We start from the raw sequence: 23631 nt of genomic DNA, 5'->3' as shown, positions 1-23631 counted from the left end.
GATATTTTAAGAATGATTAACTCTTTGCTCCATCTGAAGTTATTTGTATTGCTAATGTTTAATTCACTCTTCAACCTCTTCCCAAATCTCCAAGTTCACTGAACTTGTATTTATGTGAGTAGGTATTTTAATGTTTGTGAAAATCAAAGGGTGGGCTGAGTTAGTTATCTATGAAACATGAAGGAGGCAGGGCCCAGAGGCTGAAGTGACTGGAGAATTTAATATGCACAGGCATGTGTAAAAGTCTTGGGGAGGGTTTTGGTTAACAAGTCATGGAATTGGGGGGAGAGGAAGAGTTTTTGCTCATTTTATCTGGAAGTCGATTGCAAGGGTGGAGGTGGCAGAGGCCGACCTAATCTAACCTCTGCTCATAGTAGGTTTTTCAGTGAGAGAGTGGCATGACCAAATTCACTGTTAGATAATATAGCAGTACAAGAATGAACAGGGACGATGACATTGGAGGCAGTGGGATAGTACCTGAAGAGGCAGTGCTGACGCTGAAACAATAGTAAGTAGCATTTGAAACAAAGGTAGGTGTCAGTAAGCACACCAGTGTATCTAGCTGGATAGATCGGGGAAATGGTACTTGCACTAGGGAATGCAGAGGGGCAGGGGGTGTGGGGAGGAGTGATGAATTAGATTTAGAATAGAGGCTTTAGACTTTGAAGTGGCTGTGATAGAGTTAAGCACAGGTGCCCCTTAGGAGATTGTGTATACACCTGGAGAGACTTTGTATTCAACAGTACTTGATTTCACTTTTATCTTACCCAGAATGGGGGTACTGGAGGTATTAATATGTTTTGGTTAGCCTCCCAAGTAGAGGACATCTGTTTACAGATGTACCCTTTTCCCTCTTATTGAGTTATGCGGTTCTTTCCCTCTTTCCTTCCTTCTTTCCTTCTTTCTTCCCTCCCTTCCTCTCTCTTACTTCACTCCCTATTCTCTTTCAGCAAACAGTTAATTGAAGAAAACAAAAACTCTCTATCATTTGCAATTTTTTCTAAATCCTTTTTAAAAATTATTTTATACATTAATTTCATATGAAATGGTGAAAGCATTTTCTCACATCTAAATTAAATGAGTTGTCACAGTTTTGATATGGTGACATCTGTTGTTACTTCAACTTCTTAGGTTTTATTGTTATTATTAAAAGAAAATCGCTCCCGTCATATTTTATAAACAACGTATTTCTTGTATTCTTTCTGTCTTAAGGGGAAAATTATTCTTAAAGCTATTCCTCTATTGTTATCTATTAACATTAATTTAATTCTCTAAAACTGTCTTCTCTTTTTCCCATTATTCTTTCTATCTGCTCTTCTTATATGAATTTACACTTTCCCAGGTCTTCTGATTTGAACTCCCCAAATGTAAATGGATGATTAGATCGTATCACCAAGCATTTATGAAGCTTTACTTACTTTTTTGGCTCTGTTATAGTCATCTCATGGTTGTTATATGAGCACTTCATTAGAATCATTTAAATTCAATTTATTAAGCCAGCCATTTTTTCATAGTTAGAGCAAAATAGAAAAGCATATTAGAATCATTGTCAGAAGGAGTTGAAATATACAACATAATCGTTTCTTCTTTAAATCACAAAAGAATAAGGACCTTATTAACTTGTTTTGTTAGAATTTTTATTGAAAACACTCGAATTAGTAAAAGCCATTAAAAATCATTTTAAATTATCTTTTTAGAAATTAGAAGAATTTTAAAGACATTATTTTGGACCCATGACATATACTTAACGGTAAGATAATAAACACGTGGTAATTATAAAAAGTGTAATGCTTGTAAAACATTAATTTCTAATGAAAGGTGCTAAAATGCTTACAGAAATTGGTGACAGCAATGAGGATTGAATTGTATTAAATAAAAATAAGATATACTACCGTTTCACTAATGATTAAATACTTACGGGTGTTACTGTTATCTCCACAGAAAGTTGACTCTTAAACATCATACTTCAATTTTTTTTTCAGAAAAGTTTGTTCCTATAGATGCCTTCCAAAGATTTCTAATGCTAACAACTTATATTGATTTTTTAAAACCTAAGAGGACCTAGGGCCTATTATAATACTTTTATCTCTTCAAATCTCTAATTAAAATGTTCATTATTTAGTTCATACAAAAACAAGACAAAGGACAATTGAGATTAATTATCATCAAGTAGATTTTGAGATACATTTATTCTGAAAAAAATTATGTTTGAAAATGGTAGTCATTATTTTGAAGTTTTCAAATTATATCTTAAAATAGCTAAATTTAAGTATCATTTGTTTGCATTATATATTTCTTCTGTAGAATTTAAGGTATTTTATTATATACATAATATAAATCAGCAAATACTTATTGAGGCAATAGATACTCACACAATAGTCAGAAATAAAATAATGGAAGTTAAAAGGATCCTCAAGAAATTTTCCCAAAGTTTCACACGAAGCCAGGAGTAGAACCGAGAAAAAGAATATATGCAGTATTCCAGTGTAGCGATCACACTATACTTCTAGGACCACACTATTTCATATCATACGTACATTATCATATATGTATAAAGATATCCCAAATTCCCTCCTTTGGGGAGAGAATCCTCACCATTTGTTTAGTGGTGAACAAATTCTTCAGAATGCAGTCTTAAGGTCTTACAGCTAGTACCTGTTCCATAAACCTTTCATGAAAAGGTCACTGCCATTCAAGCTCACCCTTCTTTCTCCCTTATATGTTTGTATGGGTCACTCAGCGCCCTTTCTCTGGCTTGGAAAGCCATCAAGAACTTTTATCTTAGGAGACAGTTGCCAGTTCTGTGTAATGAACCAGTCAGCAGGATTCTTGGGGGCCATGAGTATAAGCCTGTCTGTGCCCTTTTTCTCAGACTAAGAATGCCATTACCTCAAAAGCTAGCCATTGGGAAATAGTCTTAACTTTTGACTGGAATTTATACAGCCTCAGAGCCCACCCTTATTCCTGGCTATGCAGACATTCTGTTTTAACTCTATAAGTCTATTTTTTATTATGTCTTTTTTTTCATTTTTATTTTATATTGGAGTATAGTTGATTAACAAGGTTGTGTTAGTTTCAGGTGTACAGCAAAGTGATTCAGTTATACATGTACATATATCCATTCTTTTTCAGGTTCTTTTCCCATTTAGGTTATTACAGAGTACTGAGCAGAGTTCCCTGTGCTATACAGTAGTAGGTCCTTGTTGGTTAGCTGTTTTATCTATGTCTATTGATACTGATAATAGGTTTATCAATACAAGAGAAATCACTGAAAACTCCTTCTTTTCACTTTTGTATTGTCTTACCCAGAATGTGGGTACTGGGGTTATTAAAATGTTTTGGTTAGGCTCCCAAGCAGAGGACATGAATTCACAGAGCCTTCAAACATCTCTGTTGTTTCATTTCTCCCCTGTCTCCCTCCCTCAGGATATTATCATATTTGGCAAGATGGGGTTCAATTCCACTTAAAATGATGGAATTCAACAGTCAACCCGTCTAATGCTTGGAATCTATACACTCTTAGAAGCACAGTTAAATTTAATCAGATATTAGGCTGTAAAATTAATAGTTTTACATTCGGAACTAAAACAGATTTGTGAGTTTCATTTGACATTTTAAGATTGAGATAAAATAAATATGTAGTAAAACACCAGGCCCGTTAAACCAAAATATTTAGTGGTCATATTTTATGTTTTATGGTTTTACAATGTTACAAATTGCTATGCTATACATCAATTTTAGTATATTTGCATATTGTATACAATATGATAGGAAACAAAGTAAAGAAAGCAGTGTGGGTATTTGGAATACAGGAAGAAGTGATTATGCCACAAATAAAGTTTACTGCTAATATATTAAAGAAAATGCACATGGCATATGCAGTTCACACTGTGGTACATCTTTTTGGAGCTCAATCATCCTTCAAAATATAATAGGAAATTTCACATTTTGTACATCAACTTTTCAACAAATAGAATTTGTATGTATTCAGAAAGGCTGTACCACTTGATTTTTTCCTACATAAATAATCGTAAATTATTAACTTCAGACTCTAGGAATTGATTCTTTAACCCTTTGCTTAGCTTTTTCTTTGACTGTCGTATATATACGGGAAGGGATTTTCCTATTTAAACCTCCCTCTGGGCTTCCCTGGTGGCACAGTGGTTAGGAATCCACCTGCCAATGCAAGGGACATGGGTTCGAGCCCTGGTCCGGGAAGATCCCACGTGCCGCGGAGCAACTGAGCCCGTGCGCCACGACAAGAGAAGCCACCACAGTAAGAAGCCCGCGCACTGCAACGAAGACCCAACGCAGCCAAAAATAAGATAAATAAATAAATTTATTAAAAAATAAACTTTCCCTTCCTCAGTTTTTCCATTCCCAGTCCTACCTTCAAATACAATGTTTTGCTTCCTTTTGACAGTCTCACATGTTTTAGGAAAAATAACTGTAAATTTCTGAGGCAAAACAATCCCAAAACTAGATCATTAAACTCTTAGAAGTTTCTTCTTGCCAATTTTGATAAATAAATGAAAATGTGAAGCTGGTTTGTTCTTAACAATCTTTAGTACAGTTCTCAATTCCACGAGTCAGTATGTGGCATTCACTCAAACCTCACCAGTCACGGCTTTTTATAGAGGAAAGGGAGATAGTGTTTTCAATTATCCATCAAAATATTAGGCATCCATATCACTGCTTTTCTCCTCAAATATGGTGGAACTCTCAACAGAAACTTCCCTTTTCTACACCTTTACAATTTTCTGGAGCAACACAGACTCTACCTTACATTTTTCTGCATTCTTTGGAGATTTTTTGGTTTATTTTATATTTTATTGTAGTTATGTATAAAATTACCATCTGGGGATCCACAATCCTATCAAGCATGACTAAGAAAAAGATTAGGAAAGAGATAAAGAAGTATATCTTCACTTTTATGACAGAAAATGTTGGTTTTCCCAACATACAAAGAGGCAGAGTATGGGATTTATAATTCTCTATTTTATAGTAAGTATAGAAGGGACACTAATCTTTACTGAGCACTGACCTTGACCTTGTACCAATAGATACTTACATAGCCTTTATTTAATTTAATTCTAACTCTGCAAATATTGAATAGAGGAGGAAATGTTGCCATTTTAATAAATTTCTTCTACTTTACCATTTTAATGACTTTCCTTCCATTGTTTTTCTATGAATGATTGTATAATTCTTATGTAGTTCCAATAACTTAGTAATTATATATGTTAACATTTTTTGGTTTACTCAACCTAGTAAGTACAACCTACTTCTACATTATTATATTATTGGCATATACATTTAATAACTAAATAATAACCAAATAATCCCTTGGTGTAGAGTGGATATATAATACCATAATTAACTGTTTCTCATACTTTAAATTGTTACTATTGTAGATATTTCTAAATTAAAAATCTTTGTCATAAAATTTCTTTGTTGTTGTTGTTTGTATTTAGGATTTTTCCTTAGCATAAATTGTCAACATAAAATAAACGGGAAATGGGGCAGTGCAAATGCTAATAAAAGAAAAACAGTGATTAAGTTGTACATTTGCATTATAACTTAACAAAAACAATTCTAGAAATAATACTAGTAAAACTATTACTCCGTTACTCTCATACAGTGCTGGTAATATCTCAGAATGGTACAACTCTTTGGAAAAATCTGATGTATAACGTTTTATATCCAATGACCAAACAGTACATTTCTGGGAGTCTCCCCAAGTAAAATAGTGCAAAAAAGAGAACTGTATCTAGCACAAAAATGATCATTACAACTTTGTTAATTTATTTATTTGTTCTAATCTTATAAGTGAAAATTAGTCTTTTATTATTATAAGAACAATACATATTCATGGTAAACAATTTAAACAATATGTAAGAACAAAACATACCCCCCCCAGTTCCATTCCCTAGAGGCAACTGCTCCTAACAACTCCTTTCCAACCTTCCAAAATTTTTCTATTCAAATTCATGTGAACACATATTTCTTTTAGCAAAAGTTTACACCATACAAATTGTTCTTCAATTTGCTATTTTCACTTACTGTGATATCTTAGACATCTTTCCATTTCAGTACATACAGACCCAACTCACTCTTTTGAATAGCTAAATAGTTTTCCTTTGCATGGCTGCACCATACTTTATGTATCCAGTGCTCATTTTGAGTTGTATGTATTTTTCTCTTAGAAAGAACGTTGCAAAGAACATCCTTGTACATAAATCTTTCCACACTTACAAGAATAATTACAGGATATTCTTAGCTAAACATGGCTAAATAGAGGGCATATGCATTTTAAATTTAGGTAGAATTTTCCAAATTGCCTTCCAAAATCAATCAACATTCCCACCAACAGTGTTTGACAATGCCTGTTTCCTCACATCTTTTACAACACTGTGTATTCTCAAACTTTTAAACTGTTGATAATATAATAACCTTGTTTAATCAACAAACATTTGTGCTCATTAATGTACCTGAAGGCAATTCAGTAGAAGACATACCCCCAATTACAGAGGTAAGCAGTATCACAGGAGACAAAATATATGTCATGAAATCACACAGTCAAAAATTGTGTCTTGAAGAGTTATTAGAAGTGATATGCTTCAAATTTCTCATCTATTATTGAAAATTGACATCTTACTAACTTCGCACAAACACACATGTACAGGTACACGCAAACACACACACGTAAGTAACCTTGGGAATATGACCAACCATTTATGCTCATTTCATAGAAAAGGAGACTGAGATCTAGAAAGAAAAAAGACTTTCCAATTTCACACAACTACATGCAGACAGAACAAGAGTTATAACAAGACCCAACGACAGGAACAATATTATTTCCAAGGCAATATGTAAGTATAATGTGGCTTTATATACAATATAATGTAGATCATGGTACAGTAAAGCTGGTTGATCTGTCATTTTATTCGTGGAAATCTCTTCTAATGAGTACAATAATAGTTGACATTTACAAAGAATAACTGAGAAAAGATTAACTTCTGTTCTCTATAGTTTTAGATTTATGTGTTTAGTGTTGAATGTATTTTGTTCCAATTATTTGAAATTAACCATAGATGTGTGTTAGATTGGAAACCAGAATATGAATTTCCAAAGCAGTTCCCAATTTTCCCAGATGCAAAGGGTTTAGTGCAAAACTGCTGAAAGAAGAAAGGAAAGAGGAGAAAAAAAAAGGAGCCTGGACTGGGTTTGATTTGAACAGGGTACATGCAGCTGTGTGTCCTCTGTATTTCTATGTTTTATCACAACATGAGCATTTTCTTATGTCATTGAATATTCTTTGAAAACTTAATTTTAATGTCTACAAAGAAATTTATTAATTTATTCAATTCCTTTTCAGATTATTTTATTTTTCTATATCATAAATAACACTGCAAAGAACGATATTATATGTAACTTTTTGTCTGTATCTCTAATGATTACCTTGGTAAAAATTCATAGAAGTGGGTGTATTGGGTCCAAATATATAAAATTTTAAGAGTCCATGTGGCTTTACTGACAGACTAGTCCCAATGAAAACACCTACCAAGAGTGTATTAGTGTGTGTATTTCACCTCACTCCTCCAATATTGAGCATTATCATTACACTGAAAGATTTTTGAAACAGAAAGCATGGGCAATGGTACTATGCATATCCCCACTACACTCTCCTCCCCCATTTTTCGAACTTTATATTTTGTTATTTTACCTTTATATTTAAGTGAATTAAACTTGGTTGGGCATATATGACTAACACATGTAACAATTTGACAACCATTAAGTCTAAACCTGCATGATCCTATAATTATAATGGGAAATCAGTGAAAGAAGGTATCACTTTGACAGAAAGCATCATAGAAAGATTGGTAAAATTCAGGTTGGCAAAGAGGAGGTGAGGCTGCATTCTAGAGACAGGAAAAGCACAAAAACCCAGAAGTTCAAATGAGCAAAACACCCTTTAGGAATAACTGTTTTGATCAACTGGATTAAATTAGGGCTGGTTTGATTCTAAAATCTCCTTGGTGATTTTCTCTTTTCATCTCACTGAAAATGGAACTCACACCTTTTGAGTGGCACTAACCTCTCGCCTCAAAATTATTGAATTACATGTGATCAAGAAAGTGAATGTCAACGAAGTAGGTAAAATTTTTTAATTTTCAAAATTATATTTCCTCTGGTAGGAGATCACCTGTTCTCTGCAGACGTTTGGCTTGATTGGGATTCTCATAGCCTGTTTTGCCTGCTGATTTAAAGAAAACCCAGTACACTCATGATTTCCCAATTTGTTTTTCTGCATTCTTATTCAACACACCACTAGGCAGAATCTTCCTTAGGCTACAGAATCTGAGCTGACAGTTTTCAATTTGATGCTTCCAATAAAATTCTTTAGCTAAATATAAGTTTTTTCTCAGTGAACAGAGGGAAGAAAAGTTTTTATAAGCCTGTTTTTAGAGATTATGTCTTAATTAGCTGTCTCAAGTATAGAATACCCCCCCATCCATCTGTAAACTAGTATTCGAGTCTGACCACCTCATTATGTGCAAACAGTTAGATCAAAAATGAAAAATAAAAGGCAACCATCTGGATCTCTGATGTAACAGCAAAAGTCAGAGTCCTTAAAACACTCTGTGTTTACATGAGTTTCCTCTTACTTATTTATTCATTCATTTTTGTACTTCTATAGTCTATGTTCAGAAAGGATTTGTGGCTCTGCATAATTGGGCCCCCAACAAGCCTCATTTTGTGCTGAACAACAATAGCCCTTTTCTGACTCCTCAAAGTGCATTAGGATACACAAATGTTCATCAAGACTTTGTTTGTAATAGCCCCAAACTGAGAGTAACACAGATGTCCTTCAGTGAGTTAATAAACTCTGGTATATCCATACAATGGAATACTACTCAGCAGTAAAAAGGAACAAGCTATTGATACATTCAACACCTTGGATAGGTCTCAAGGGCATCATGATTAGTGAAAAAAGCCAATATCCAAAAGGTTGTGTACTGTATGATTCCATTTATACAACATTTTCTAAATGAGAAAATTATAGAGACAGAGGACAGATGAATGGCTCCCAGGGAATAGAGACTGAGATGAGGCATTGATGAAGCTCTAAGGAAAAAACAAGAGGGAGGTCCTTTGTGGTGATGGAACACTTCTGTACCCTGATTGTGGCGGTGATGACACAAATATTTACATGGGGCCAAGCTGCCTAAAGCTACACACACAAATGCTCTCATACATGAACGAGTGTGTACAAAAACTGGTGACAACTGAGTAAGAACTGTAGTCTAGTTACTACTATTATACTATTAGACCAAGATCAATTTTTTGGTTTTGATTTTAAACTATAGTCATACAAAAGATTATCGTTGGAGGAGACTAGCAGAAGTTTCACAGTACTCTACATATTCCTTTTGCAACTTCCCGTGGGTCTATACTTATAATTTTAAAGTTTAAAGTTTAAAAAAAATGCATCAGGCTCCTTACCCGTGTTTTCCCTTTGCTGGGACCATTAGTGCCCTGCCTTTGATCCTTGGACCCTTAACCTTTTGATTCCTGCCAGGAAAGTCTTCCTTAGGTCCCCAGACTAGGTTTGTTTCCCACTGTTATATGTTCTTGTGACACTTCATATTTCTTCTTTGGGCCTAGCACAATGGCTTTTAAATAATTCCATTAGTGTAACATAGTGTTTAATACCTGCCTTCCCCAGACTATAAATTTTCAAAAGGCACCAAGTTCGCTACTATGTCTTTAGTACTTGATATATTCTTTAAAATGCTGTAGGTGCTTAGTCAATATTTGTTGAAATCAGGAATGAGAATGACACAGCACATGAGCAAGGATTTCTGTAAGTCACAGCTGGGGAATTTCAGTCTGAATATGAAGATGAGATCATGGAGAAAGTCAGTCCATAGCTAATAAGTAGCTCATCACATTTTATACAGATGTCTAATACCATAAAGGGTATAAATATTAATGCACACCCTGCAAAACACTCAGTTCATCTAGAACCAATCAAATGTGCTTATTCAATTATTTTCATCTAATCAAGAAGAACATCTTGACTATTTTCTTTGGCATTGATAAAATAGAATCTCCATCCCTAGTCTCCGTCCTCTGGGGTATTTTCCCAACAAAACATGTTAGAACAAATTCTAATAATGAGGACATTCCTGGTGTTCAGTAGCTTTCAAAGTTGTTACTGCCTCCAGGGCCCAGATGAAACATCAAGGAGACACCTGGCCATTGACACTCTGACACCTCCTTTTCTCAGTCTATCCCCTATTTTCAGGAACCTACCTTCTCTCAACTCAAATGATCTCATTCCTTCATACTGTTTTCTAGCTATTAAATACCCCCAGTGTGGCAAGCACACCCACACACACACACACACACACACACACACACACAATTGTCCCTCCTTCCTTTTCCCACATCTTCTCCCTCAGATCTCATTTGCTCACTATTCAGGTCAACCTGCAGGAGGAAAGAACCTGACTGCATTGATTAAAGTAATGAACAAGCATAAATCTCAAAAACAGTGAAGAGAAGAGAATTTGGAACAGAGGAGTGGGTTGTCTAATCCCACTCATCATTGCCGGGTCCCCCCGATCAGACACCAGAAGAAGAGGGATTGGCTTGAGAACATGACAGCTTATTTATGAAAGTTTTCCAACCCTTAAGTTATAAATCACACGAAAAGTGTAAGAGACATCTGGATATCCAAAATTTTGCAATGCTAATATATGTGTGATCTGGAAGGAAGCACACAAAAAGACATGTTTGAGACGTTGGTCTCTTTCACAAAATTAGTTCAGAGCTACATAGGAGAACGCTAGTGGCAAAAACCAAATGCCAAACAACACTAGGGAAATTCTGGGCAAAGAAATATTTCTAAAATAAGTTCTTATGTAAGAAAACTTGATTTTTATTTCCTTGGTGGTTTGGAGTAGCTAGATGACAGTGACCATTATGTACTATTGCTTTCTCAGACAGCATTATTTTAACATCATAAATTGAGCATTTTGTGATGTTTATTTGATGTGTTTATGAAAATTACACATTTTTATTGTCAGTTACTTGAATCATCACTTTAGACCATGGTAGAACCAGGTAATGTCCAACTTTGGAATAATAACAGTTGATTAACATGGAAAAGAAAAAAAATCAAAACAATTTTGCTAATTAGAATTTTACACAAAACATTTTCTCCCAGAAAAACAAATTGCCTTTTGTGTTTCATTTCTCACTTGACATTTTTCTTTTAAATGAGAAAAGGAGTACCTGTGAAATTTATTGCCATGTACTGACCCATAGTGGGAGCAAATTATGGAGACAGGAATAGACTAGTTTTCTCTCTTTTATTCTCTGGTTTAGTTTATGTGCAAATTTCTTCACTCCAGTTTGAAACCATGTACTATTCAAGTAAATTAATCTCTTTTATAAACCACCCATCTGTCCCTTTTGTTCTTCCTTGAGTCATTTCGGAATTCACTATTGAGAATAAAGTTAATATCTTTAACCTATGTAATAACTCTACATAGGACTCATAAAGAAAATGAAAACATCAACATTTGTTCTCCTACATTCATGACACTCATTATCAGAACCAGAAAATTATCACAACAATAATCAATATACAGACTCCGAAAGACCAACGTGCTCCCAAAACTTTTATTTACAAATAGGTTGTTTAGACCATTAATGTTTAAAATAGAAATAATGTTCTACATCATAGTTAGGACCCTCAGTCATTCTGTGAATGTTTATTTAGTCCAGAAGCATGGAAATCATAGTCACAAATGGGTCCAAGGATGAATAAGGAAGGAAGAGGAAGAGAGGATGGAAGAGGAAAAGTTTATTCCCCTCCACGGTACAGACCTGAGCACATTTTTGAAATGACCAAGCTCACCTTTGGCCTCCTCCCACTTCCCTTGTGGCATCCCTTCCTGCCTTTTGGTACCTTTAGTTTTTGGTTTCCAGACACTTGGCCTTTACATTTCCCTAAGACCCGCATTATAGAAATCTAGACAGAAGTTTCTGTCCCCTTGAACCACGCGTTCCATGGTAAAAATTGACCTATCATCAGACAAAAAGGTCTATTCTTTCAGGTAATATTTGCTCATTATGATATCCTCCACATTTAGACTAATGCCTGGTGTATATTAGGTGGTCAATAAATATTTGTTGATCGAATAAATGAGTGAGATATAACTGATATCAACACCATGTGAAGGAGGAATTTCTAAATTAGGGAGAATTATATTTGCATTGGTTTGGAGTCCTTAGTTTCGTTGAAATTCATCCATAATTAATTTTGCTCTCACTGCATTGTAGAGAGCTGGTATACAAAGTTATTCAATTATCCATAGTTTAAAGTGAAACCTGGTGGCTTCTTCAAATTATCTTATAATAACAACAACAACAATAATAACAGGTAACAGGTATAGCACGTGCTGTGATTCAGGCACTTTGCTAAGTGCTTCTCATATCTTAATTTATTTAATCCTCTCATTAACCCTAGGGGCATGTACTATTTTATTCTCACTTCAGAGATGAGCAAACTAAGGCACCGTTTTATCAACTTCCCAAAATCACAGAGCTGCCCAGCTTAGTGGGCAGGTTTAAGCCTGAGCTCTTAGCTCCTCCACCACCATCTGTGGGGTAATGTGGTCTCCTTTCCCATTGACCATTATCTATCCCTGATATGAATGTTCCTTAGTGAGAAGGAGTCATCCCAGATAAATAGGTTGTGTTCCACTTGTCAGAGTCAGTGATGGTGTCACCACTGTACATTCACAATCCCAATGACAACAGGAGAAAAAAAGAAAGTGGCAGAGTAGTATGCAAAAAGAGCTCTGCCACATTTTTCAGACTTCTCAACATTTCTCTAAACACTAGATAGAATGAACAATTTCTAGCCTTCAGGATTGATAATTGACATAGGAATTTTTTTTTACGTGGTATTTTTCATATTGCAGATTTTCGTATCATCAAAGCAGGCAGCTTGGCATGATGCCTCTAGTTAAGTTTCCTCCTTACCAGGTACATCCCCATTCCTGGACTAACATTGAGAAAACTGGTTCTCAACTTGTAGACTGTCAAAACAAACTCCAAACCTGCATCTTGTATTACCATAAACTTCCAATACTTTTTTTTTTTAATTTTACTCTGGTCACTGGTGTGCTACATGATAAAATAGAATAATAGTTTATAGTGAGATGTCTCCTGAAAATAAAATGATTTAGTTTCAAAAACTAGAAACCATGAATGCTATTTTCCCTTTTTTGCAATAAATTCCTTTATGTTATCTAAATCACCACATATTATCTAAGTCAAATTTTCAATAAAAATTTCAGTGTCCATAACCCTCTTGCTGCCAGTTATGTCTTTTTTTTTTTCCCTTTAGTGTTCTACTTTCTCTATTAAAGAAAAATAGTTATCTACTCAAGCCCGAACAGTTTTCTACTCAACATAATTTTTTTGCTGTTTAAAAACCACTCATCGTTCATTTTGGAACTGGGTCTATCTGTTGGTACATTAACTACCATCAGTGCATGCTGCCTAACACTTTTTCAAGTTACAACTCAATTTTGTATCACACTTTTTCCCCTGAGAGTTTCATGCCAGGTTGCTGATTTTCTTTTTAGAGTTTAATTTTTTTAATGTCATGAAATAAATCAATCTGTGGATTTTCTAAACTATCCCAAAAGGCAACAATAGACAAAAAACAGATTCATAAGGACAATGATAACCTTGTATAATGCTGTGTGAACCCAAGTTCACAGAGTTAAAAAACATAAGAGATTACATAATTCCTCTCTGGATTCAGTACTCACTCTTGAGTTACCCAGATACTAAAGGGATCCTCCGCTTGGGTTGTACAGCCATGTCTCACACATCTTTTTGCCAGTGTAGTATGAAAACCAAAAACTGTCGAGAAACAGAATGAGCCTTTCTCTTTAGCTTTAGAAAATGTAGCGTATAAACTGGAGAAAGTTTACGAAAACACCTTCCAGGATAAAAACAGGAAAGGAAAAGCCGTGTTAAGAAAAGGAAAATTGTATCATGCCCTCTTTCCGCTACCTTTTACCTCTTAGAGGCCACTGAATGGACAAAGGAATGTATCTTAAACCTAAAGGCCAGCCTAAGAGGACTCATGGTACCCTATGGATATTTGGTATTTAGCTGATGAATTAAATCAGGATAGATACATAATCTAGATGAATCCAGTGACTTTTGGTCAAGATGTTCATCATCTGGAAATTCGCACTATCTTCACTTCACCTGGTTGAAAGGAAAGCAATCAAAGAATTAGACCCCTTTATCAAGTGGGATGCCAATATAATGGGTTATTCTACTTTACTCTCTGGACTCATGGATCCTTGAGCCTTTCTTTGATGGTGCTTAGCTGGCAGTGTTTCTGCATCAGTATTCCGTGCATCAATATTTATTGAGCACCCAATGCAGCAAATGAAGAAGGTGCAGAAAATGAATCTAACAATGGACTAATCACAGTATATGACTTACATGCTTCAGTGGAGGAGCTTAAAAAATAAACCCATGATGAGAGTTTATTTGTCAAGTGTAAGATACAAATTCCTCCCAACTAAGGTGGCTGATTAATCAACATTGTGCTTTTTCACCCTAGAACACTAGGTTGTATGGCCTCTGTTTCAGTGAATGAATCTTTGGTATTGTTTAAATGTTGGATCTGTTTCACGATTATGCATTGAAATAGCTTTGGCTGACAGTGTCATCTATGGTGAGCGCTATGGTATTTTTTTTATTATTTAATCAAAAGAGAAATAATGAACCACTTGCTTCTAAACAGGAATTCCAAAATGAACAGAATTTAAAAATCAAATTGGAAATTTTTGTGTCACTGAAAGTTTAACTTGGAAAAAAATTTAACTCAAACAAATACATCAGACCTTTAAATAGGTTTAAGTACTGGATGTTATGACAAGTCACTGAGTTTTTATTGCTGCCCTGTGGGCAAAAGTACCAATCTGTTGGGCTGGACTTTGACCCAGGCCCCTGGGGACTCATATTCCAAACGTTTGACTGTTATATTAAAGTGTGAGATTAGAAGCAAAACACTGTAAATGAAAATCACATATTGTGAGTGTTGAAGAGACGTTTTTTCTGATGCAATGACTTTTTTAAGGTTTTTTTGTTGGTGTTGTTCATTACTGCTTATGCCATAAAAGTGGGGAAAACAATTATTTCTTTTCAAGACAATGAGGAATTTAGCCTCTCACTTTGGAAATCCTGACACTGACGTGCTGCATTAACACAAATGTCTTAGTACTAAAAACTCAAAAGAGTGCTAAGTGAAACATGAACAGTTTATGGGAATTCATAAATTCTACATTAAATATGAGAAAACAGGCCAACTTTTGAATGACAGTGTTTATAATTGTTGACTTGTATACACAATAAATCCTTTATTCCTGTCTTTTGGGTTTTAACTCTTAGACTTAGTTATAAATTGTAGACTGGGCAATTTAGAAATACCCAAAAGATATTTTTCTGACTTTTTTCCCCTTTTCTGTGTTTCTATAGCTAAATCATAAAATGGAAAAGATTAATGTGAAGAGTCTAATCAAAGATACAGTGCCAAAGCCTTTTTCAACTGATAGCCATAAATTCATTTCATTAGCTTCAGTGTAATTTGTAGAGCATGTCCATTGGTATCTTGGGCCAGTCTCCTCAGTATTTGATGTAATGGAAGGAGCTGGACAGATATCTGATCCTGCACAGGCCAGGAACTTAGGCCCACAGCAAGAGATTGCATAATGCATGCAGAAGTTTTGTAAATGGATGCTGCTCTTTGCAAGGTGGGGCTTGGAGATTGTGCCCGGCTCCGACTGGGCCTCAGCCTATGTTTGTTCAAGCTGTATGTGCCCGGAGCAGCCTGCCAAGGGTGTGGGTGGTGGTGAAAGGCAATCCACATTTCACTACCCAAGTGTCAGCCCAGAAGATAGGGTGCCTTTTTCCAATTCATCCACCCAGAGGGGCCCCTTTTCTCTGAATGTTCTACCCAGAGGTCAGAAGTGGTGCCGTTAATAATATACACACAAAAATAATCTGCCAATTGTGACCTTGGCTGTGTCCAAATACCCATTTCCACTAGAAACACAATTCAAAGTGCAGGTCATGAAAATGACAGTTTTACATTTAAAATATGGTAAACTATACTTACTTTTGAAAATTAAAATGATTTGTCTTGTTTACAACATGAGTCTAGTATATATTATCCACATGAAATAATTCATAACATACAAAAATGTTAACTAAATAAAATTTTGAAACTTTGATATTTTTAGGTAAGTTTATAATTTGTTATTTTAAAAGATTACTATTGGGAGATCAGATATATAGACAAACTATAGAGACAGCTAAAGAATGAAGTCCCCAGAGTCAGGCCTGGGTCATATCCTAGTGCCGCCACTTGCTGGCTTGCAGCCTTGAGCAAGGAACCTGGCTACCTAAGCTCATTTCCTTAGCCAAAAATGGAGCTGGCTATAGTACCCACCTCATAGAGATATTGTAAATGTTAAATAAAATAACTCATATAAAGTGCATAGCACAGCAACTGTCAGGCACATAACAAGCACTGAATAAAATGTTGGTTAGGGGGAGGGGGAGAGGAAGGCAGGAGGAGGAGGAGGTGACAAGATTGTAGGCAGAATTTCTAAAATGATCCCCAAAGATGTCTTGCCTTAACCATTAATCCCCAGAATCTATGGATTTGATGAAATATCACTCCCATGATTATGTTATGTTATATGGTACAATTGACTCCAGGAATGGGTGATTATCCAGGTGGGCCTGATTGAATCACATGAGCCCCTAAAAGCAGAGAGCTTTCTCCAACTGGTGGCAGAGAGGAGACCAGAAAGATTCATAGCATGAGAAGAACTCAGTGCCCCACTGCTGGCTCTGAGATGGAGGGGGCCACCCAAGGTGGAATGCAGGGTGATCTCTAGGCAATAAGAGTGGCTCCCTGCAGACAGCCAGCAAAGAAATGGTAACCTCAGTCCTCCAACCACAGGAACTAGATTCTGCCGACAACTTGAATAAGCTTGGAAGTGCATTCTTTCCCAGAGTCTCCATAGTACAACCCAGCCAGGCCAACACCTTGATTTCAGCCTTGGGAGACTCTGAACAGGGAGCCCAGCTGAGTCTACCTGGTCTGCTGACCTTGACTACTCTGAGATAATAAGTGGGTGTTGTTAGAAGCTGTTAAGATTGTGGTAATTTGTTCCACAGCAATAGAACACTAATACAGGCGGTCTAAGGACTGGCTTGACTTCCAGAAAGGATTCCTGTTCTAATTGTTAGGGTGTATTTCCAAAAAAAAGGACATTTCTGCATTTGCTTGGAGAGAAATCTTGTGGGAGAATTTTAATCAATAATTTGAAGTATTAAAGAGTAACGTTTTGATTTTCCTAATAGCATACAAGAACGATTTACTGTAAAGAATCAAGTGTCAACTTTTCTCAAGGTAGATAGTTTGTGCCACAAGAAAAACAAGAAGAAGTTACTTCTAGAAATAATTTTTTGGGACTTCCCTGGTGGTGCAGTGGTTAAGAATCCACCTGCCAATGCAGGGGACATGGGTTCAAGCCCTGGTCCAGGAAGATCCCACATGCCACAGAGCAACTAAGCCCATGCCCCACAACTACTGAGCCTGTGGCACTCTAGAGCCCAAGAGCCACAACTACTGAGCCCACATGCCATAACTACTGAAGCCCACGTGCCTAGAAGCCCATGCTCCACAAAAGAGAAGCCACCACAGTGAGAAGCCTGCGCACCACAACGAAGAGTAGCCCCTGCTCCCCGCAGCTAGAGAAAGCCCACACGCAGCAACAAAGACCCAACAGCCAAAAGCTAAATAAATTTTTAAAAAATTAAAAAAAAAAAAAAATAAAACCAGTACAGTGATTTAAAAAAAAAAAAAAAGAAAGAAAGAATTTTTCAAAATAAGTTTTGGAGGTAAAATCTTCACTCTGGATCCCTATGGAGAGAATCAATTCTTTCAAATTTACATATTGCTTAAACTGGTCAAATATGTTAAAAGACAGAGTAGAAAAAAAGTGTCCCAGGATGGCACCTGGGATATTCCTGCTCAAGAACATCTCAACGTAGTGAACAGCTGATACTTTTGGTTTGCCTAGCATTTTTTCTTTTTGTATAACTGCCCATCTTCCCAATGGGTCAGTTCACCCGACACTATCTCTTCCTCCAGAGGGTTGGCTCTTGCTTTATATTAGCCAACCAGAATACCCCAGACCACACACCACACACCTTCTGTGCCTAAAGATTGGTTCACAGTTGTTCACGGTACTAAAGGCAGAGGCCAATCAGGAAGAGAGGGAACCAAACGATATGTACACCTAGCCTCTCTGGATAAAGATTGACTTACCCACATAAAAACATCAAATTCTTGATGTTCCCGCCACTGCTTTATCAAACTTGTAGTCTCTTCTTTGTTTTTCTTCCCATAGCTGGCTTTTTAGGTTTTCACTAAGCAGTTACCTTCTTTTGAGGTTGGGAAAGGACAAGAGAAAGAGAAAATGTATATTTTTTGCACTGGCATCTTTGGGAGGTGGGTAGTCTGGGGAGAGCTAATTTGGGAATTATGTGTGAATATCATGCACAAATATTCCTGCATCTCATTTCCAAATAATTCAAACTGTCTAGGCTACCCCTTCACTTGCTACGTGAAGTCTCTTCAAATTACATATATTGCAGAAAGTGAAAGCTTGTGGCTCAGCATGTCTCTGTAGGATGTGATTTGGTCACAAGTGAGGCGACTAGCTAATTTGGCAAATTGCTGTTTGAGCTTATTTTCAGTTGAACTTCTGCTGAGAGGAGAAAGAACAAGCAGGCGAGCAGAGAACATACTATATGCATCACTGAAACTTATTGCTTATCTTTATTGCATTTGAGTAAATGCTCTTTTTTTTGCTGTTGCCAAGTAAGTCATCATATTTTAGTTCTGCACTGAATCCCTCAGCAGGAGATGAGATTTGAATAGATCCAGAGTGCAGGAAATAAAAAGAATGCACATTTTGGCTCAAATGCTTCTTTCTCCACGTTTCTCTCCCACTGCCTATATTAGTCACTTGCAGAATTCATGCTAATCTGTATGAAACATTTTATAGAAACAATAGTGAGGTTTTATGTTAAAGTTTTTATCTAATTGAAAACATGTATTTATTCTTCTGATAAAAATAATACACACTCATTGTTTTAAAAAAAGTACAGAAATGTGTAAGGAAAAGACTAAAATTTACCTGAAGTTCCAGCTCTCAGAAGCTCATTAACATTTCAGTGACCATCATTTAACATCTCTGTTTATAAGTAACTACTATATGATATTATTTTAAAATGATCATTGTAATATGATTTTTTTAAATTCCATCAACAACTTTATTTTTATACATTATTTACCTCTACTCTTTTTCTTTTTCTTTCCTCCTTCCATCCACATCTTTCTCCTAATCAATCATATGCCAAAGGAATTTATATTCCATATACTTTTCCGCATGTTGCTTTTCCCACCTAGCCACATATTGTTGAAATCGTTCAAAGGCAACTGGGATAAAATTAACGCATTTCTTTTTAATGGTTATGCAATAAAATCCTGCTAAAAACATGCCACAAGTTATCCAATCATTGCCCTACTTATGAGTATTCAGTTTGTTTCCAGTTTTGTTGCTATCACAGAAAATGATGCAATAGACATCTTTATATATTGGTGCTTTTACTTTTATGGACTAGTGTCTCAAAGTAGGATTGTTGATCCATAAGAGTAAATGGGTAAGTATACACAGACATATGTTTGATGTTAATAGATATTGCCAAAGTGCATCCCAAGATGACATGAACAGTGTACATGTCTACAGCAATGTGTCAGGATGTCCTTTTCCCTACAACCCAACAGGCAACTGGACATAAGACAATCGCAAGTAGTGATAGCTCACTGTTAATTTATTTGCCATTTCCCTGGTAACAACTTAGGTTGACAAAACATATAATTTTCCCTGTATTTACTGGCCACTTAGGTGTAAAATGCCTACTCATTCCCTTTGCCCATTTTTCTCTAGGCTGTCTTTATTTTACATAACCATTAAAAATCACAGTGATGGTTATTTGAAGAGCCCAAAGGATACTGTGATCCACATGTTTGTCCTTCCTGACGTTACCCTGTTTTCTCATCTCTCCTTACATAAGGCACAGTTGGCCAACTGCTGTCTCTTTAACCATGTTTGCTCTTTCTCTGAGAGTCTTGAAAACCCTCCTACTGGGACAACTTGTTTGGGTGAAAATGATTTATGTGCTCCTTGGCTTTGGAGAATATTGCTATGTACCAATTGTCATGAATAGATTATAAGTCTTTAGATGAAGAAAAGGATTATTTGTGATTGTTTTTAAAACATTTTATTCCTAATTTATCTATTATCTACTTATAGTACCACATAAAAAAAAAATCATTTCTTTCCCTAAAGTCCTAGAATAAGCTATAAATACTTCCTTGAAATATTCCCAGCCTGGGTTGGTGGTCTTCGTTGCCGCTATTTGCAAATGTCCTGCGAAGAAGACATTGAATGACCCAGTTCCTTTCATTTATTCCAGGTCATTGGTAACCAGACGAATTCTAGTTGTGTAGAAGGTCTAGTATTTACATAGACATGGGTTATGCTTCAGGACTATAGCTTTGTTTGAAAGCATTAGGATTCTCAGCAAAGTAGATGAAGGCTTGAGGGTTAATAGAAAACAGAAATATGTGTATATTTAGCTCTGTTTGTTCCGGCAAACTTCAGAGTGCAGATCTGGCTATCTTGGCTCCTAGCAATGTGTGGCCAGTTTTTATCTTTCCTTGGGATCGTATTTGACTTTTCATTTGTCTATCAGATGCCTCATTCTCATCACTTCATCCAAGACAGGCCTCATATACAGTTCCTTACTAACAGAACTGACAAAGTAGCTGATAAATCTTCTGTCTAAATGGCAGATCCAAACAATATAGCCAGGACAAGTACGTCAGAGCTGGAAATATAATCTGCCCTCTCATTCTCAGTGAGCTCTTATAAAAGGTGGTACACACATATGCTGACAGTGGAGCAACTTGTCAGAAACTTGGAGCTCTGCACGAGAAATAAAATAAGACTGAGTTTTCTCGGATGGGCTCAGGTATGCCTCTGAGTCAGGGAACAGTCTGCACTCCAGGCGACATGTAGCATGTGGCCCCCGAATTGTGGAGCTCTCCTAATTTACTCGTAAATCTTGCTTTTCTTGAAGCACTTCTTTCCCTTGAAGGGATCATTTAATTACCATCCTCTGGACTAACCAACCGAGCTGCAAAACCCTGAAAGCAGCTGAGAGAGCCCTCCTTCCACCACGGTCGTGCAGTCTCAGCGGGTTTTCCTGCCTATGGAAGCAATTTCTGTCAGCCACTTCCTGCCAAAGCACCAAACTGAATGGAGTATGTTGTTTCAGATGCCACTTCATTATCCAGAAGAACAGAAAACTTTCAAGGGAACATTTTCAGAATCTGAAAATTGTCGCAAGGCTCTTATGTAAAACAAAACAAAAGATCCCACAGGCCCTTTGGGGTTAATCATATCCTTTCCTTGGGAGGGGAAATGTTTTTTCTTCTCTAGAGTGGTATGATGTTACTATAGGGAAAGCCACACCATGATTTGCTGTGCAGAAGCAACCAAGAATTTTCCCTGTTCTAGCCGAGCTCTTGCTGGGCCCCTCCTAAATCAAGGCCTAATACAATTGTTTTTTTGTTGTTTTTTGGTTTTTCTTAGATTTTTTTTTTTTTTTTTTTTGATGTGGACCATTTTTAAAGTCTTTATTGAATTTGTTACAATATTGCTTCTGTTTTATATTTTGGCCTTCTGGCCGCTCCCCAACCAAGGATCGAACCCACACCCCCTGCATTGGAAGGCGAAGTCTTAACCACTGGACTGCCAGGGAAGTCCCCCTAATACAACTGTTAATGGCAATGAAATAAAGTCACACTGTCCAGTATTATAGTTAAGCTCATTAGCACCCTACTGCAACCATCTGAGCAACATCTCATTGCTGCTAAATACAGATAAACAAAGAAAACCTTTGTAAATGAATCGGTGTGTGTCTCCATGCTTTTGTCTATATACAGTGTTGATCCAAAGCCGTATTGTCTACCAAGGAGAAGTAGTCAGCCAGGTCTAGTCCAAGTCTCGTCTCCGTTAAAAAGTTGCACCACTCACTGGTAGGTTTACACATGGCGAAATGTTGTGATTACAGTTTGTAATAAGATGAATCACTGCACCAAACTTAGTCATGAAATAGTAGAGCTAGAAGAGGCTGGTAGACGAGGTCCAACTTTTTTGTCTGTCTCCAGGTTAAGTCAGTGAAACCAACTACGGCTACATTTTCCAAAGCACATTTCATGAAACACAAGCCAAGCTATGTACTCTGCCAAAAAAAAAAAAAAAAAAAAAAAGGAGACGAAGAAAGATTCTGGAAAACGGGAGATTCACCACAAATATTATACTATTAAAAGCTAAAAGCTTTATTAGGACCTTCAGTAAAAAATATGATTTAACTTGGTTTAACCTAGTGTTTCTCAAGTGGATTTGATCACAGAACATTTTCCATGTAATCCCTCACCGTTAACACCCCATGAAACCACTGTTACCCAGAAACACACTTTGAATAATGTTGATCAAATGATTACAACAGCCAGAAGATCTCCAGAGAAACTTTTAAACTGTCCTTCAGAGAGCTCTGTCATTCTTTCAGAAACATTCAGCATTCTTCTTGATTTTAAGAGAAAACTTCCTTTTGGTAAGTGGGTCTCTATGAAAAAATGCAAATCCCTGGGTCCTATTGTTGAGGGGGAAAGATAATGCCTGTTACTCAACTCCTCACTGTTTCTAGAGTGAAGAATACTCGAGCTCTCCTCCTGGGACGAAGCACTAGAGGAAGACATTTCCTATCACTGTCTTTGTTACAGCTTTTCTTCTTGGTGAAATTGGGGCAAAATCACCACTCTTGTGTAGCCTATTCTCTTGGTTCTCTCTTTCCCTTGAACTATATGTGAGATAGACTATAAGCATCCATGGACCTGTGGGTTAATTGTCTTGCTTTTAGTCCCAACTCGGTCCTTGATTGTGTCTTGAGTTTAGATTCGTGGAGTTGAGCTGTGGAAATTGAGTGGTCAACAAAGTGTTAGAACACCTTACTTGGGTCTCGGGCCCAGGCTACATCCTCCAATACAAAAAACCATGACAGTTTAGGGTAGTAAAGCTCATTCTATCCTTGAATTCTCACCTGATTGCTGTGTCTGTTCTCAATTTGGTTATGGAAATTTGGAAACCAGAAGTGAAGAGGAGGATAATTCATTGGTACCCTCCATTCCCAATACCTATTATCCTTATAACACCCTTTCATCAGTTGAAAATGATTATGAGGTCACCCTGCAGCAATTTCTTCTCCAGCTCAAATAATTCCAAGTTCTTTTCCCTTTTGTTCCCTGTAGGTCCATTTGCCAACACTAATTATTTTTGTTGCTCTTCTCTGGTTCATTTCCAACTTTCCCAA

The 23631-nt window shown here is 36.4% G+C and overlaps 1 long non-coding RNA gene across 1 annotated transcript; it reads left to right on the top strand.

The window, feature by feature from the left end:
* The first annotated feature begins 324 nt into the window (after window positions 1-324).
* LOC137766012 (uncharacterized) lies at window positions 325-22169 on the top strand. Its single transcript, XR_011074257.1, has 4 exons — window positions 325-508; window positions 1698-1750; window positions 6753-6872; window positions 21337-22169. It is a non-coding gene; the product is annotated as an uncharacterized lncRNA (long non-coding RNA).
* The last annotated feature ends 1462 nt before the right edge of the window (window positions 22170-23631 follow it).

The sequence above is a fragment of the Eschrichtius robustus genome, chromosome 6, assembly GCF_028021215.1.
Source record: "Eschrichtius robustus isolate mEscRob2 chromosome 6, mEscRob2.pri, whole genome shotgun sequence".
NCBI lineage: Eukaryota > Metazoa > Chordata > Mammalia > Artiodactyla > Eschrichtiidae > Eschrichtius > Eschrichtius robustus.
The sequence above is the reverse complement of the archived record's forward strand: the minus strand, read 5'-3'. Positions and strand labels throughout refer to the sequence as shown.